Source organism: Lathyrus oleraceus, chromosome 1 (genome assembly GCF_024323335.1).
Source record: "Lathyrus oleraceus cultivar Zhongwan6 chromosome 1, CAAS_Psat_ZW6_1.0, whole genome shotgun sequence".
Taxonomy (NCBI): Eukaryota; Viridiplantae; Streptophyta; class Magnoliopsida; order Fabales; family Fabaceae; genus Lathyrus; species Lathyrus oleraceus.
Window position 1 is genome coordinate 97,786,076 of NC_066579.1, and position 18,835 is coordinate 97,804,910.

The 18,835-nt window shown below is 39.4% G+C and overlaps 1 pseudogene; it reads right to left on the minus strand.

Annotated features, from left to right (window-relative positions):
* Window positions 1–552: 552 nt before the first annotated feature.
* On the minus strand, window positions 553–2,098 carry LOC127093613 (regulator of nonsense transcripts 1 homolog; annotated as a pseudogene).
* Window positions 2,099–18,835: the final 16,737 nt, after the last annotated feature.

An 18,835-nucleotide genomic window follows, 5' to 3' on the forward strand; every position in this document is an offset into this window, starting at 1 on the left:
TTGCCTACAGGCTTTGAGTAACAAACACTCTCAGGTTTACCACTGAGAAACACATGGTACCCTTCCCACAGATTGGGAGGTTTACCTTACACACACCCCTAAGAATTCATTCTGAGAGGCTTACAAAAACTAGATTACAATCAGCTATTTATAACCTAATCACCCAACTGGATTTGGGCCTTCAGAAAATTGCAGCAGACTTGTTCTTTGCTGTTGCAACTTCAGCAGAAAAATTCTGCTACAAACAAGGTCTTCAAGTTCCTAAACTCTCTCCATATATATCTCCATGTTTAGAGCCTATATATATTCTGATTTAGTCTTCAAGACCTCCACATGGGAGTTAGGATATTCACCAGATATCCTTGCTGATCCCATGACATATACTGAATTAATTAATTCAGTTTCCTACACATGTGCGATGTCACAGACCTGATGTCGTGACATCGTACATGACATGTTGGTCTAGATGTTGAATTTCTTCAACCCAACATATTAAAACAACAGAGATGATTACATTATTTGTTTTCTACAATTACTGCCAATCCTAAGGAGTCAACAAAACCTCTTAAAGTGTAATGAGACATCACTGCTAGAAAGTTCTCCTTGTTCATCCTTCAGCTGTTGTAACTTATGAAGTTCACTCTTATCAGATGTGTCAAGATGTCGAACCTGATAGTGAAGAGTTAAATTCTCAACAGGTGAACTCACAGCTTCCCTTGACTTTGCATATGGCCTCACAACCTGCAATCCAGTAGCACTTATTTTTAGCCAACCGGTCCATGGCTACATTACTGGGTGCACAAACCAAAACCTGTCCCTGTCCTTGTTTGGCCATGTGATATACAAGTGCTGATGATGTTACAGTAATACCAGTACCAGGTGGTCCTTGAATCAAACTAATAGGCCTCTAAAAAACACTCTTGACAGCAAAAACTTGTGATGCATTCAGTTCCGGAAGCCCTGGAGCACCAAAGCGACGAGGCAATGCATTACGCACCATCTGAACCTCAACTTCATGACCCAGTAAGTGGTGACATATTTACCCGCTGACACTTGTCTCATCAACAGCAAAAGTTTTCGTAGCTCCTTGCATCCTATCAAAGCTGGTACTTTTCCAAACAAAATCAACACTAAAACCATGATTGACATCAACTGGAACCCCCTGGCTAGCCCGAAGTTCCAACGCAACCTCCTCTTGTGCAGTTAGCTTAATCACATGACCCATTGACTGCCAAGAAGGATGTGCAGCCTCACCGGAATAGCGCCAACGTAGCTCATCACCAGGTACGAGCCGTAACTCATTATCTTTCTTTGGAAATACAAAATATGCAACACGTTTCTTATTGAGACCAAAATCCCATCGAATTGTAACGTTGTCCTTACTTTGTGATTCTTTCAACATCTTTTCATAATCAGCTTCAAGCTTAAAGATAGGTGCAAATACGTTTTGGTACTGACATGCATCTTCATATTTCAAAGCCACAGACTGAGGCTCATCGTCTACACCAGGCTTCTCAAGGTCTTCAAACGAAACATCAGGGTTTGTCTTCCACAGTTCTTCCACCTTATTTATTTGTTGTGCACTTATTTGACGTGCCTTTAACTGCTCTTGTTCAGATGGGATCTTGACGAGCCACTGTAAGAAACACCTATCATCAATCAAGGGACACCATTGACTAAGGTCCCAATTCATATCCTTCAAAGCATTGACACTCAAACAAGGTTCACGACAAAGAATAACAACTACACTTTCTGTCTTTGCAGAAATAAATCCAAAGAGAAACACATTACGGCATCCACAGTTGTAGCATTCAAGAATTGCCTCTCCAAGTGGACTATCTTTGTGCAGCCAGACTTCCTTATGCTTTTCCCGAACCAGGTAATTAACGATGTGCGATTCAGAAGTGTTTCCCCTAGAATTACAGAACCATTTGCGACACGAAGGTACATTGCACCTAACGACGCAAGCTAGATTAGACACCCCACAATAACAGCAAGCATGTTCAGTGAAATCCCCTTTACCAAACTCATAATTATCATCATCACCGGTATCTTCAAAATTCAACCCGCTCATCCCCGCCGCAAGCGAATCCACCATCTGGCTGCTGCTGATGAAGTCGTTCAGCCTGCAGCTTCTGCAACATTAGATGGTCTGCCACATAAAAATTATTAAAGTTTTGTCCCATTCAAGACAAGAACTGGTCTTCCAATGTACCTACACGCTGATTAGGATTAAAATGCCTATTTATCCCATATTCATCAGTCCATGTATCCCTGAAAGACGGATTTACCATGCCACTCATAGAACTCTGATCAGTAAAATGAGCATCTCTATCATTTAATGCTTCAAGACTGATAACATGTCACCTTCCTTTCAGCATCAAGATGCATTACCAGAGCAAGGGCTTCTCAAAGAACAACATGGGAAGCATTGTTTTTGGTTTTTTTTTCAATTTTATTCATGTATGCTGTAAGAATAATATATGGTCCAAAACAGGTCGGCGACAGTTTATGAAAATCGTCCGTTTCCATTCCGCAGGCCTTACAAATTTGCTCATGAATGTGTTTGCGCTAAAGATCAAAAATCACACTTTTGACTGGTTGCTTTCAAACTTAGTTATGGCTCTGTTATGAATATGACTTGGTTGAGTGAACTGAAACACGGTTCGGCTAGAGATATATGGACTGGAAGGAAACGAAATCAGCCATGCTAGCTATTTTGCAGATTGGATGTTGTTTTGACCAGCCCGGTTTGATGCCTATGAATTGTTAATTCCATCATGAAATTCATTTGAAGGACGTGTAGGGCGCGATTCCATCGGTAAGCCGACAAATTAAACATTAATGCATTTTCCTTTAACTTGTTCTGTTTCTGCAGGTTCGGCGGTTTTATGCAGAATGGCTTTTGGTCGTAGTCAAAACTGTGCTCTCACACCAAGCTTCCTAATAACATCATCAAACTGTGGCAACTGAACTTACAATGGGACTCAATCATTCTATGGCATCTGTAGCATGGTTAACGGTATTGGAATCACTACTTAAATTAAGGACTCATTCATTCCTTCTGGACCAATGCCTTGTTGGAACGTACCAGCAATCTCATCCACATTTTCATTTTCTTCAATTATGCAGGGTAACTTTGGTTTGATGATTGTGTATTTTCCAATCAGTTTGCAACCCTTACAGTCTGATCATCACCAGCCAATGGAGCAAGAATAGAAGGAAATTCGCCAAAAGTTCAGTTTGCCATTTATCTTGCGACAGACTACATAGAAATGCATAGCACTGAAGACTTTCAACCCGAACTGCAGCAGGAACACCTTCATCTATAAAAAAAATTAGATAATAGGCAGGCAGGTGCTACACTGCACCGTGCAGCTAAGAAATGGAGGTGTTCACGGCATGCATGTTTGAACTTTGAGGAAGCAAAAAATACAAACAGATCCTTTGTCATGCTATCATCCGGCCAATTTCCTGAAGATTCTGCTGACATCAAAGAGATCGAGTCATCAACTTTTGCGATAGTTTCACACAAGTTGATAGGATTTTGGTGACCACATGATGAACAGAATCATTTATGGGGACCTTTTCTATCAAGGACAGCAAAGCCTGCTGGCAGTATTCATCTGCAGGGGTAGTCTTGACAATTTCGGAGCCAGATTTAACCAAAGCAACTGTTCCATCATTCTTAGCAGCAGAAGTCAAAGGTGAAGAAAGAGCACTCATCGAATTTGCTACTGTGTTGTTGCTAGTGCCATTCCTTATCGTATTTTGAGGTTGAATATTAACTGATTCACGAGATAATGGACTTGACGGCACGGGTGAAGTTTAGGGTTTTTTGGAGTTTGGGTTGACTTTGGTCAAAGTTGACCAAAAAGTCAACTGTTGACCAAAGTCAACAATTGGTTAAAATTCAATTTTATTTGCATTTTTCTTGTAAATGGACAAATGATTGATGATTGTGGTGAGAATTTTGGGCTTTTGGATTTTGGATTGACTTTGGTCAATGTTGACCAAAAAGTCAATTGTTGACCAAAGTCAAGAATTGGTCAAAATTGTCAAGACTTGTACCTTTTTTTTTGTAGAATCAAATGTGATGGTTTAGAATGATGTGAAATGAATTGAAATGGTTTGAAATTTGTTTTGCAATTGGTTTATTTTATGACTTGAATGCTTGACTCTGAAAAGAACATGACTTGACTGACAATATAGGTTAACAAGGCCATGAAATGAGGGCACAAGATTAGGGTTTGAAAGGGATATCCATGAATCAAGTGGCATGATTGGCAATTGGCTTGTGACACAAGAAGGTTGGTTGTTTGGATGACCAGGACCATATGAGTATTAACAATCACGTGAACAACACCATAACTTTGGACCAAAACCAATCCTCATATAAGACCAAAGTAAGGTTAGGCCAAACATGCTAAACAAACATAAAAAAATTCAGGACCAAAATCGGGGTATGACAGGGAGTTTAGAATATAGTCCTTTCAATGTTCATCTTCAAACTTTAAGCATTCTAAAGGCATAAGGCCTAGTTGCTCTTCAACATTTAAGCACTCTAAAGGCATGAGGCCTAGTTGCTCTTCAAACTCCACTAGCTTGGGTAAAGTCCTAAAGTCTAAGTCCATTTTGTCCAATTCTTTGCACTTGGTCAACAACAATCAAACAAACACAAGCACAACAGATATATACACAATTATGTGCTCAAGTGAGCAAAGAGCAAATGGTATTAACATAAACATGTGCTCCACTGAGCAAAGGAAAAAGCAAATGAATAATATGTACAAGAATGATAAATTGCATAAATGTAAAGTGCAAAAAGTAAATATTAATGGTTAATGGTTAGTGTTAGTAGTTAGTGTGCCATAAGGCAAATTTAGCGCTATGTTAAGCAATCGTAATTGGACTTATGTAGAAGTCACAACTATCTGAGGCTGGTCAATAATAATGTAGGCAACAACACAAGTTAGAAGTCTTGATTAGTGAACCAAGTTCCAACAACTTGCCATGCCAAAAAGAAGAAGAGAATTGATCTTGTATTGGTTTAAGTCCTTTGCATGATTTAGGAAGCAACCTATCCTTAATGCAAAGCCTATCACTTGATCAATTGATCAAGATGAATTAGATTTGAATCAAGGAAGATTAAGCCTCCCTAATCAATGCTAACTTATCAACCTTTAACTCATTGATCAAAAAGAAGAAAAAAGAAGAAGAAGATGAATAATGGAAAATGGAAAAGGAAAGAATAAAGTGCATTAAATGAAATAAAATGTACCAATCAACAAGTGTTGACCAATGACATTGAGGATCATGGTCAAACAATCAAAAACAGAAGTGAGATGAAGATTGGAAGTCAAGAAATGAACAAAATATTTTTAGCATTTTTTTAATATTTAAAATAAATTTGAATTAAAATAATAAAGAAAGGTCAAATTTCAAAATCACTTCAAATCAACCTTGAAAGGTCCAAGTGATTTATCCCAAGTTCAAAAAGGTCAAACAAAGTTTGACAAAAAAATTCAGCATTTTTAAAAGTAAGAAACTATTTTTAATCAATTAAAAATGAAGAAAGATAACCTAATTGAACTAAAATCTCAAATAAATCTCAAATCAATTAAAAAATTGATGAGAATATTTTTCATAGATCCATCATCATTCAAATAGGTTAGGAAAATATTTTTGTATTTTTTGAATATCAACAACTAATTAAAATGAATTAAAAATAACCAGAAAAGAGAAAATTCACAAAAAATATCAAATGACAAGATAAAAAATATTAAAAATCATTTTTAGAAACTAGAATTTAAATGGAGAAGAATGCAATTGGTCCCATATCTTTTGGAATTAAAATGAAAGAGTTATGAATTTTTGAAATAAAAGGGAATTAAAGAAAATAAAATCAGAAAATGAAAAATAGCAAAAATCAGGAGGCGTTGGATTGAATCTCATTAATTGACGTGGCCAATCCTAAGGTCCTCAGGCGCGCGCTCATGGTTAGTCCAAGTCAATGAGAAACATCCAGCATTATTAAAAGTAATCCAAACTCATGGCTGAGATTATAACGTGCGAGATGCATCCAACGATCCAGATTGGATCTGGCAATAGGACGGTCAGCGCCACCGTCTTCTCCGGTGAGCTCTGGTGAGACTCAAAAATTGCAGAAATGCAAATGTTCACCAAAACGGGCGATCTAGGTACCGTTCGAAAGAGGAAGTGATGTACATCACTCATGTACCACTCACTTCCACTCTAGATTCCTATAAATGGAGAAATCAGAGATGGAAGCATGATGGTGTTCATCATGATCTTGCTTGATTTCAAAAATTAAACACACAGCAATGATGCCTCTATAGAGAGGACTTCAAACAACACAATATCCAGTTCAATAGGTCAAGGGATTAGGAGTTTCGAAGAAAAAACCAGTTGAAGTAAACCTTTGAATTGTGAAGATCTGAGCTCCTTTCCTTGGTTCTTTTGGCAAAACAGAAGTTCAATGGATCATATGATGGAGGTCTAGGAACTTTAGATCTAAAGATTCAACCAAATTCAGTTGAATTTTAGATCTGAAAAATTGAAGAAAATGTGAACTAGTTCCTTTAGGTATGGCTAGGTTTTGATTTCTGCAGCATTTCATATTGATTCAAGGTCTCATTTGAAGTGACCAAGCATGTCTATTTATAGATGGAATTGGCTGAGCAAGTGAAAATTCTCGTGTGCATGGCAAGTGGATTCTCCTTGCATGGGCTTGCATGATCATGTAGAAGGCCCAAATTCAATTGCATTTGCATGCTGATGACCAATCCACTTGAAATGGACGTGCAGATGGCAATGTATAAGCTTGTGTAATGAATTCTCACATGTTATGCATAATTGAGCCTAAAACTTCACCTCTTCGAAAATGCCACTTGAAAAATTGAAACATAGGCATGTTGGTAATGGTTGGAAAGGTCTTGACATAAGGAACAAATGTTATGTTGGACCAAAACTCATTTTGAGTATGGAAATTTATGAAAACAGACCATGAAGTTCATAGTACAAAACATGCCTTTGAAAATTTTGCCAAATTGGACCAACTTCAAGCCCTTCTATTTTGATTATGCAAGCCCCAAATGGAAAAACCTACAACATCAAAGTTGTAGGTCTTTTCAATACAATCAAAATGGACTTAAATTTTGAATCATTTGGATTTTGTATGAAAAAGGTATGGGCACTTTAAGTTGTACTTTTTTGCCTTTCAATGCATTTGGTCGAAAGTGACCTATAATGTTTTGCATTATCACATGTATTTCCTTTGAGATTATGAAATTTTATTAAAAATAACATTTTAATCATACATATTAAGCTTTCCAATGCATTTGATCCCACCTCAAAATCATAAAAAAATGCATGAGTTATGTCCTTGGGAAGTTGACCCAAAATTAGGGTTTCAGTCAAAATGACCTATAATGTCTTGGAATGGGAGATGACCTTCCAAGCTTCAAATAAATTTTTGATGAACATGAAAGTTGTTCATATTGTCCTTAAGAACATATTTTCTTTTGGGATCATCTCCATTTGACCAACATATAAAAAGTTAGGTCTCAGTGTAGTTCCAAATAGTCAGATGAATTGATTGATCAACTTTCCAAGTCCACAACCCATATCTTGATGAATTGATGATTGAGGACACTCAAATAAGTTCAAATATGCATGAAATGATGAATTAGAGAACTTCCCTTGATTGTATTTGACCATGGGCTGAGGTTGCTTCACTAGCAAGGCATTGTGGATGATCAGATGAATTAGGGTTTCCTTGAGGAACAAACCTCAAACCCTTTGACTTGCTTTGATCAAAATGATGAATTGAGATACTAGGGAGGCATATTTGATGGGTGAGAGCTTTGGGAACCGTTACCATGCTTGCTTTCATCTTCCCTTGACCATATCTTTGCACAAAGGATCTCCTAGAAGCTTTTGACCTTGTGAATGCTCAAGCTACAAACAAAAGATGTTAATGACATATTTTTGTGCTTTTGGTTAGTGAATAAAGATGAGAAAAGCAATAATATACAATTCAAGCATACTTGGTGATCTCAAACCACTAACAAGAGGTCACACCCAAAGGCAAGGGGAACCAAGATGCTTATGATCCTTGAGGCTTTTGCAAATGCAATATTATGATGTCATGAGGGATCTTAGGGTCAAAATTGGGGTCTTACAACAACCCATTGAGTCTTTAAGAACTGTCAGATACATAATCAATGGTCTCCCTTCCACAGGCGGAGAAAGAATCGGAGGCTCATACAAATACTCTTTAATACTGTCAAAAGCTTTCTAGCAATCCTCGGTCCAATCATGAGACTGATCTTTCCAGAGGAGCTTGAATATCGGCGAACATGTGGCAGTCATGTGGGATATGAATCTGGAAATGTAATTCAAGCGGCCAAGAAAACCTCGGACTTGCTTCTCAGTTTTGGGCGCAAGCATTTCTTGTATTGCTTTGACCTTTGCAGGATCAACCTCAATACCTCTTTCACTAACAATAAAGCCTAATAGCTTGCCGGAACGGACTCCAAATGTACACTTGTTGGGATTCAGACGGAGCTTGTACCTCCTCAAACGCTGAAAAAGTTTTAACAAGTGCTCTATATGTTCAACCTCCGTTCTTGACTTAGCAATCATATCATCAACATATACCTCGATCTCCTTGTGCATCATATCATGAAACAAGGTAGTCATAGCTCGTTGATACGTGGCTCCGGCGTTCTTCAAACCGAAGGGCATCACTCGATAACAGAATATTCCCCAAGGCGTGATGAATGTTGTCTTCTCCATATCCTCGGGTGCCATTTTAATCTAATTATATCCTGAAAATCCGTCCATAAATGAAAAGACATTGAATTTAGCTGTATTATCTACCAACATATCAATATGTGGTAGTGGAAAATCATCTTTCGGACTAGCTTTATTCAAGTCTCTATAGTCCACACACATCCGGACTTTTCCATCTTTCTTAGGCACGGGCACAATATTGGCCACCCATTGAGGATACGTAGAAGTCACCAGAAACCCCGCATCAATTTGCTTCTGAACTTCCTCTTTGATCTTCACTGCCATATCGGGATGAGTTCTTCTGAGCTTTTGCTTCACAGGCACGCACTCAGGCTTCAAAGGTAGGAAATGTTGCACAATATCAATATCTAGACCAGGCATGTCTTCATATGACCAGGCAAATACGTCAACATATTCTCGTAGCAATTCAATCAACCTCTTCTTAACAGACTCTTCCAGGAGTGCCCCAATCTTTACTTCTCGCACACAATCTTCAGACCCTAAATTGACTGTTTCCAGATTCTCAAGATGCGGCTGAATGATCTTCTTTTCATACTCAAGTAGACGGGTAATCTCGTTAGGAATCTCTTCAACATCATCTTCTTCTGCCTCAAATACAGGGAATTCAAAGTTGGGAGATGGTGTTGGATCATTATGTTCAATGGGTTTGATCAACCTGCATAATGATTTTGGATATAAAAAGCTTTTAGAATTCACACAAGGCAAATCATTATGCAGATGAAAAAAATTGATTTTATTTTATCTTAAGAGGGTTTTATGTGATCACCAATTTCATGAAAAAACCGAAAAGGGAAAATGATTGGAAAAACAAACATTTAACATGAATTTATTGAATGAAAGTATCATTGCATTTATGCGCCAACAATGTCATCACTTCTCCTTTTGGCATGGGGGAAGGGTTTTCAAACATAATGAACATTACTTTGACTTATGGATAACTGTTGGGATATCCACAGCGACCCAATTATTGCAGATCCCTCCAGGGATGATGAAGTTGCCAAAATCCTCTTCGTCCTCTTCCAAAATGGCATCAGCCTCTTCATCCTGACCAGTGTGGATGAAACCTCCACTCTTGAACAAACCTTGCTTGTTGAAGACCCCAGAAGAATAGCATATGCCAACCCGGGACTTGTTGTCTTCTAACTCAATCATTTGCCCCAATCCAGCAGTTACACCATGCTCAATGGCCAACTTCGCATCTTCGTAGGAAGCAAATGAAGGAGTTTTCTTCTCAACAGGCTCAGCAATAGATAAAGCTTGGAACGGAGTTCAAACTTCATCCTCAGCACCTATGTATGAGAAGGAAGATAAATGGCTAACCAGGAGAGCCTTTTCTCCCCCTACCACCACCAGCTTCTTGTTCTTTACAAATTTCAGTTTCTGGTGTAGGGTGGATGTCACGGCGCCTGCCTCGTGAATCTATGGTCTGCCTAAGAGACAACTATATGATGGGTGAATGTCCATAACCTGGAAGGTAATCTGGAAATCACTTGGTCCGATTTTGACTGGGAGATCAACCTCACTGATCACAGTTTTGTGATACCCATCGAAAGCTTTCACAACTACTCCACTTTGCCTCATGGGAGGCCATTGATATGACAACTTCGTGAGAGTGGTCTTCGGCAATACATTCAGTGATGACCCAGTGTCCACCAACACATTAGACATGGCGTCGTCTTTGCAGCTCATAGATATATGTAATGCCAAGTAGTGGTCTCTTCCCTCCTCGGGGAGATCAGCGTCACAAAAACTCAAGTTGTTACGAGCGGTGATTTTTCCAACAATGCTATCAAATTGTTCTATCGTGACATCGTGATCTACGTACGCCACATCCAACACCTTCTACAGAGCCTCCCGGTGTGGTTCTGAATTCAATAGTAGTGATAACACAGATATTTTGGATGGCGTTTGTAGAAGCTGGTCTACAACATTGTACTCGCTCCTTTTGATGAGCCTCAGCATCTCATCACAATCTTCTTTCGTATTGCCACTCGGGCCAACAGAAGCAGGAGTTTTCAACGCAGAGGAGGGATTAGCAACAAGTGCCAGATTCGGAGTGCTCACAGCATTCCCAATCGGGCGTTCAACAAAATCAGTGTCAACACTTACTCGAGCATCGGCCTGGGGTTTCACCAGAGCTGAAAATACACGACCGCTGCGGGTCAAACCACTGACGTCAGCAATGTTTACAACAGAGGAAGAGGGCAAGGGCACCTCTTTCCCACTTTCCAATGCTACAGCATTGTAGCGATAAGGAACCGCCCTCTCGGAGGAGTACGGTACAGGTCCGGCTGGCTTGATAGTCAGAGTTGGAGAAGCCTTTTGCTTGCTACCATCATACTTGATGACAACAGGCTCAGGTATCCGGAATACCGGAGAAATTACGTTGACTTCGAGCTCATCTTCGTCAATATTTCTATTTTGAAGGATCTCGATGACCCCCTCGTCCAACATCTCTTGAACATCTCTGCGCACCTGGCGACATCCTCTTTGATTGACAGAACAGACTCTGCATCTATCATGGTCATGCTCATAATGGCTATAATCACACAGCAAGCGATGCAACTCAACCAGCGATTGTCGGATATGGCTGACATATTTAACTTTGTACTTGCCATGACAGCCCTGGACCATATTAACAGACTTCCCATGCTCGGGTAGTGGGTCCTTCTTTACATTCGGACCTACGTCTTCGAAAAACAAAATCCCGCTTCTCACAAGGTCTTGCACCTTGGTCTTCAAGGGATAACAATTCTTCACATCGTGTCCGGAAGCACCGGAATGATACACACAATGAAGCTCGGGTTTGTACCACCACTAGGGGTTAGCAGGTACAGCGGGAGGGTCTCGCGGAGTGATTAACTTTCTATCGATCAGAGATGGATAGAGTTCAGCATAAGTCATCGGAATTGGATCAAAGGTGACCCTCTTCCTCTCATAGCCGGTGCTGGCACTATTGTTGTTATTTCGAGGCTGGCAGGCTTGCTGTTGTGGACGATGTTGTTGTTGCTGATATTGTTGAGTTTGTGGTTGTTGATAATGTTGAGCTTCCCTGAAAATAGGTGCTATATGAGCCACCTGATGCTGATTATTGACTGGGCGTGCAATCTTCCTCTTCTCAGAGGGTCTTCTCTTGTCATGGGAAGACACAGCATGCGCCTCTCCCTCCTTCTTCTTTGCAAAGCTTCCATATCTCTTTGTAGAAGAGCCTTCATCTCGAGTTAAGCGTCCTTCACGGACCCCTTCTTCCAATATCATCCCCATATTCACCATCTCGGTGAAGTCTGAGGGAGCACTGGCTATCATCCTTTCATAGTAGAACAAACTCAAGGTCTTCAAGAAGATCTTGGTCATCTCTTTCTCCTCTAGGGGTGGCACTATCTGAGCTGCGAATTTGCGCCACCTCTAGGCGTATTCTTTGAAGGTCTCCTTCTCTTTCTGCGACATTGCTCTCAATTGGTCCCTATCAGGAGCCATATCCACATTATATTTATATTGCTTGACGAAAGCCTCGCCAAGATCATTGAAAGAGCGGATGTTCGAACTTTCCAGACCCATGTACCACCGGAGAGCGGCACCGGACAAACTGTCCTGGAAATAGTGGATGAGCAGTTGATCATTATCAGTTTGTGTCGACATCTTGCGAGCATACATAACAAGATGACTGAGAGGGCATGTGTTTCCCTTATACTTCTCAAAGTCAGGCACTTTGAATTTAATATGGATCTTCACGTTGGGCACAAGGCACAACTCAGCAGCACTCTTACCAAAGAGGTCCTTCCACCTCAAAGTCTTCAGTTCCTTGCGAAGCTCAAGGAATTGGTCTTTCATGTCGTCCATCTTCTCATAAACGTCTGGGCCCTCAAGTGGCTCAGAATGATAGATAGTATCTTTGACCCTTGGTAAAGTGTGCACAACTGGAGGTGGCACAGACATGACCGGGCTAGATGTCGGCATGGAAGCAAGAGTAGGGGCAAAACCCTCTGGTACAAAGTTGGCGGGCATTCCCCAAGGGAACCCGGCTGGCATAGATGGCGCAAAATGAGTTGTCGCAGCAGGCACAGTAGAGGTTACGACCTCAGAAATGACCGTCCTCTGGGGAGGAGTTGAGGGTGTTGGAGAGGACTGGCTCTGAGCGGCCAAGAATGACTCCATCAGGGCAGTCAATCTGGCTACCTCCTCTTTCAGCTCGCGGTTCTCTTGTTCCAAATGATCCATCAGTCTTGAAGAATTGGCTCTGGTGTAGTACCGGTGAGTCAGCTTGTCTTCAAAATAAATGAAGAACACAGAGTTAGACCATAGGACAAGAAGCCTGGAGCAAAACCTGCTTATGCTCATGATGCATGCAATGTTTGTGCATATGATTTGTTTTTTTTTATTTCAGAGGAACTTTAGAGTTCTACTTGCAAATTTTGGGAAATATTACATTCTTTTGTGGAAACATCTCATCAATAATATCTGGAATATATACATTTTACACCAAAGGAGTACAGCATTGGTAACCAGATACAAGAGAAAAAGGAAAATAATCATCCTATGGATCCCTAAAAACAATCATCTAAAGCTCGGGATACATGAAGATAAGATGCACGAAGCCTTTTAACGTTCTCCTCATAGGCTGCCTCCATATCTGCCTTCTCCTTGGCGAGTCGATCGTACTTCCTCTTCCAGAACCTAGAAGACTGAGGAAGTAGGGAAGTCCATGCATCATTAGGATCATCAATAACCTGATGCTCGAGGAACTCAATCAAAGCATCCTTTTCTTTGATCTGCTGAAGCAACTCTTCTCGTTCACGGATCCAAGCACGTGAACGGTCTTCTTCTCTCAACTCCTCTACTCCTTAGTCAGAGAGGGTTGATGGCCCAGCCATAACCAACGGTGTAGGTCTCGGATATTCGTACGGCATGAGATACTCAAAAGCTCTCTTCCTAGCCCAAGCAGTGTAAGGCTCCAAAGCGACACAATTCTTAGGACCCAACTCCTTCCTTCCTTTCCTATGAATCTTGCGCCAACGCGGACCATCCTGCCCTTCAAGCCTTGGGGATCTTTACCCTCCACACCCTCTAACAGAATGTTATTGGGTTTATCCTTTAGGGGGAACCCAAGCTGACGATGTGCCAAAACAGGGTTGTACTTAATCCCACCACATGTACCAAGAAGAGGTACATTGGAGAATTCACCATAAGAGTCGATAATCTGCACACCATCATACACACGGTTGTACCAAGAGATATCATCATTAGTGAGAGACATAAGTCTCGTGGACCGCCGTAGACATCCCTTGTTCTCCTTGAAGGCGACCGTCTGTGGTAAGTGAAAAATAAACCACTTATACAACAGAGGCAAACAGAACACAATGGCACCACCACCTTTTGCATTCCTCATATGCAAAGAAAAATAAGTGTCACCCAACAGAGTCGGAACGGGAGTAAGAGCCGAGAAAATCCTAATAGCGTTCACATCCACAAACTTATCGATGTTGGGGAACAACATTAGCCCATAGATGAGAAGTACAAATAGGGCCTCAAAGGCATCCTCACTCGTGGCCTTCCCATACATAGTAGCTTGAGCAATGAGGAACTCAGAAGGGAAACCTTGAATTCCACCTTTGGTAGTTATATGAGCACCAACCAGAGATTCGTCTATATGCAATATGTCAGCTATCCCTCGAGAAGTAGGAATACTCTTTAAGCCACTGAACGGCAACTGGTCTAGAATAGGTATACCCACAAGGTAGGCATACTCCTCAAGCGTGGGCAAAAGCTGAAAATCCAGAAATTTGAAGCAACGGTACAAAGGATCATAAAACTGCACCAATACACTCATCAACCCTTCATCCACCTGAGTAGTCAGAAGAGGAAGAAGCTTCCCGAAACGAGCCTTGAAACCCAAGGGATCTAATACACAGGATTCTGCAATTGGTTCATGTGATTATTGCCTTCATGTTGACCCTGTTTTGAACCATAATATTCATTGCAGAATTGTTGTTCAAGTTAATGCTTGGCCATGATGCTGACAAATATTTTGTGTGTTGGTGTACACTCACTGCAGGGTTGTGGTCTACATTTGGTGCTCATCGGGTTGTAGCGGGGTATTCGTTACCATTAGAGATATTGACTAAATCTAAGGTAAATCATACAAGTTGAGTCGCCACCGCACTTCTATTTATCCAAAGGAATGGTTAGAAAGCGAACAAAAACCTAAAAGTTTTATCAAAAATCAAAAACTAGTAAAAAAGTCAGAGATCTGGGTAAGGGGGTTGGTTATGCAATGGGAAGGTTTTAGGCACCCAAAACATCCTAGGTACTCCTAGGGAGCCCTTTTCACATTGGTTGTAAGGTTTGTATTTTGTGAAAATTTATTTGTGCAAACATGATTGAAGAGATGAGGAGAGAATATACAAGTTTATTTACATTTTGTGTTTGGATGGATAAACCCATTGCCTATGTACCATCTTAAAAAGATTATGATCAAAACCTCGTAGTTCGGGGTAAAAATCTCAAAATAAGTTGGTGAATTGATTGGTCCAAAAGCCTTAAGGTCTTTTGTTATCCAAGGGAGAAAACTCAACCTAAAACCACAAGTCCACCATGTGAGGATAGCTTCAACATGCTAGTGAGGGGTTAACCCTATAATAAGCATGGAAGACTTATTGTCCATCACTAAGGATAAAGGTGAGTATTACATCTACCTCAAGGATAACTCAAACCTAATAGCTAAAGGTTATGAAAAATTTGATTAAGAAGGTGGCCATTGAAACCACAAAAGGACATTTGAATGGGTTGTATTTACCAATGAAAAGTATTTACAAAATGGTCAAAGTTGACTTAGAAGTTCAATTCAAAATAAGTGTTATGAAAAGAAAGTTTGAAAATCAAAAGCATAAGGCTTAGGTTTCTAATGTTGAAAACAAGTGTTAAATGTTTGCACAAAAGTTTTGGCTTGGGTTAGAGTGGAGAGAAGAAGAAGAAAGGCTAAAGTCCTAAACATACAAGAGATAAGAGATAAGAATAAGACCATAATGGAGTTCCTCCCTTGAGATCATATTGATGATCCAAGTAGCTCCCATCCTTTGGAATAAGCAATCACATAAGCATAAACTCAAGCAATCAACAATCAAATGAACTCTTGGAAAGCTCCTCAATGCATCTTGGATCTCTCTCTCTTGGAAGCTCATGGTAATGGTTCCTCAATTTGACTCAATGTTGGAATCCCTATCACAAAACACACACATCAAAAAGTTCTATAAAAACAAATGAGGAATGGACAAGAGGAGTTTAGAAGTTGGTCCTTTCAAAGTCATCTTCAATATTAAGCATTCTAAAGGCATGAGGCCTAGTTGCTCTTTGACATTTATAGCACTCTAAAGGCCCAATACCTAGTTGCTCTTTGACTCCAAATTTGCATAGGGAAAGTCCTAAAGTCTAAGTCCATTTGTCCAATTTCTTTGCATTTGGTCCACAACAATCAAAACAAAACACAAGCACAAGAGTATATACACAATTATGTGCTCAAGTGAGCAAAAGGCAAATTGCATTAACATAAACATGTGCTCAAATGAGCAAAGGGAAAAGCAAATGAATAATATGTACAAGAATAGTAAATTGCATAAAAGTAAAGTGCAAAAAGTAAATGTTAATGGTTAATAGTTAATATTAGTAGTTAGTGTGCCATAAGGCAAATTTAGCGCTATGTTAAGCAATCGTAATTGGACTTATGTAGAAGTCACAACTATCTGAGGCCGGTCAATAATAATGTAGGCAACAACACAAGTTAGAAGTCTTGATTAGTGAACTAAGTTCCAACAACTTGTCATGCCAAAAGAAAAAGAGAATTGATCTTGTATTGGTTTAAGTCCTTTGCATGGTTTAGGAAAACAACATATCCTTAATGCAAAGCCATTCACTTGATCAATTGATCAAGATGAATTAGATTTGAATCAAGGAAGATTAAGTCTCCCTAATCAATGCTAACTTATCAACCTTCAACTCATTGATCAAAAAGAGAAAAAAAAAGAGATGAACAATGGAAAAGGAAATGGAAAGAATAAAGTGCATTAGATGAAAATGGGATGTACCAATCAACAAGTGTTGACCAATGACATTGAGGGTCATGGTCAAACAATCAAAAACATAAGTGAGATGAAGATTGAAAGTCAAGAAATGAACAAAATATTTTTGGCATTTTTTAATATTCAAAATAAACTTGAATTAAAATAATAAAGAAAGGTCAAACTTCAAAATCACCTCAAATCAACTTTGAAAAGCCCAAGTGATTTATCCTAAGTTCAACAAGGTCAAACAAAGTTTGACAAAAAATTTCAGCATTTTTAAAAGTCAGAAACTATTTTTAATCAATTAAAAATGAATAAAAATAACCTAATTGAACTAAAATCTCAAATCAATTAATAAATTGATGAGCATATTTTTCATAGATCCATCATCATTCAAATAGGTTGAGAAAATATTTTTGTATTTTTTGAATATCAAAAACTATTTAAAATGAATTAAAAATAACCAGAAAAGAGAAAATTCACAAAAAATATCAAATGATAAAATAAAAAATATTAAAAATCATTTTTAGAAACTAGAATTTAAATGGAGAAGAATGCAATTGGTCCCATATTTTTTGGAATTCAAATGAAGAAGTTATGAATTTTTGAAAATAAAGGAAATAAAAGAAATTAAAACAGAAATTAGAAAATCAGAAAAAACCACGGGCGTCTGATCAAGCCTCATTAATTGACGTGGCTGATCAAACGGATGTGAGATGCGCGCTCATGGTGAGTCCAAGTCAAACGCGAAACATCCAGCATTATTAAAAGTAATCCAAACGCATGGCTGAGATTAAAACGTGGGAGATGCATCCAATGATCCAGATTCAATCTGGCATGGTGGACGATGGCCAGCGCCACCGTCTTCTCCGGCGAGCACTCAAGCTCCGGCCAGAGTTGCAGGTCCTCCAAACTCAACCAAAACTCACGATCCAGGTACCAAATTAAAGTTGGGGTGATGTACATCACCCCTGTGCCATCTATTTCTACTCTAGATCTCCATAGTGAGAGAAATCAGAGATTGAAACTTGATGGTGTTCATCATGAACTTGCTTGATTTTGAAAATTGAGCATACAACAATGATGCCTCTATAAAGAGGACTTCAGACAACACAATAGCCAAGCAAATAGATCAAGGAATAGGGAGTTTCGAAGAAAAAACCAGTTTAAGCACACCTTTGGATTGTGAAGTTTTGAGCTACCTTCCTTGCTTCCTTTTGCCAAACAGAAGTTCTATGGATTGGATGATGAAGGCCTAGGAACTTTAGATCTGAAGATTCAACCGAATTCAGTTGAATTTCAGATCTGAAATTTTGAAGAAATGTGAACTAGTTCCTTTAGGTATGGTTAGGGATTCAATTGTGCAGCATATCAGGCGCCTTCAGGTTGATTTATGATGGAGGTATGCACCTCTATTTATAGCTGGAATTGGCTGAACAAGTGACTTTCCTCGTGTGCATGGCAAGTGGATTTCCCTTGAATGGGCTTGCATGATCATGTAGAAGGCCCAAACTCAATTGCATTTTCATGTTGATGACCAAACAACTTGAAATGGACGTGCAAATGGCAATGTAATGGCTTGTGCAATGAGTTTCAACATGTTATGCATAATTGAGCCTAAAACTTCACCTCTTCGAAAATGCCACTTGAAAAATTGAAACATAGGCATATGAGTAATGGTTGGAAAGGTATTGACATAAGGAACAAATATTATGTTGGACCAAAACTCATTTGGAGTGTGGAAATTTATGAAAACAGGCCATGAAGTTTATAGTGCAAAACATGCCTTTGAGAATTTTGCCAAATTAAACCAACTTCAAGCCCCTCTATTTTGATGATGCAAGCCCCAAATGGAAAAACCTCCAACATCAAAGTTGTAGATCTTTTCAAGAAAATCAAAATGGACTTAAATTTGTTATCATTTGGATTTTTGATGAAGGAGT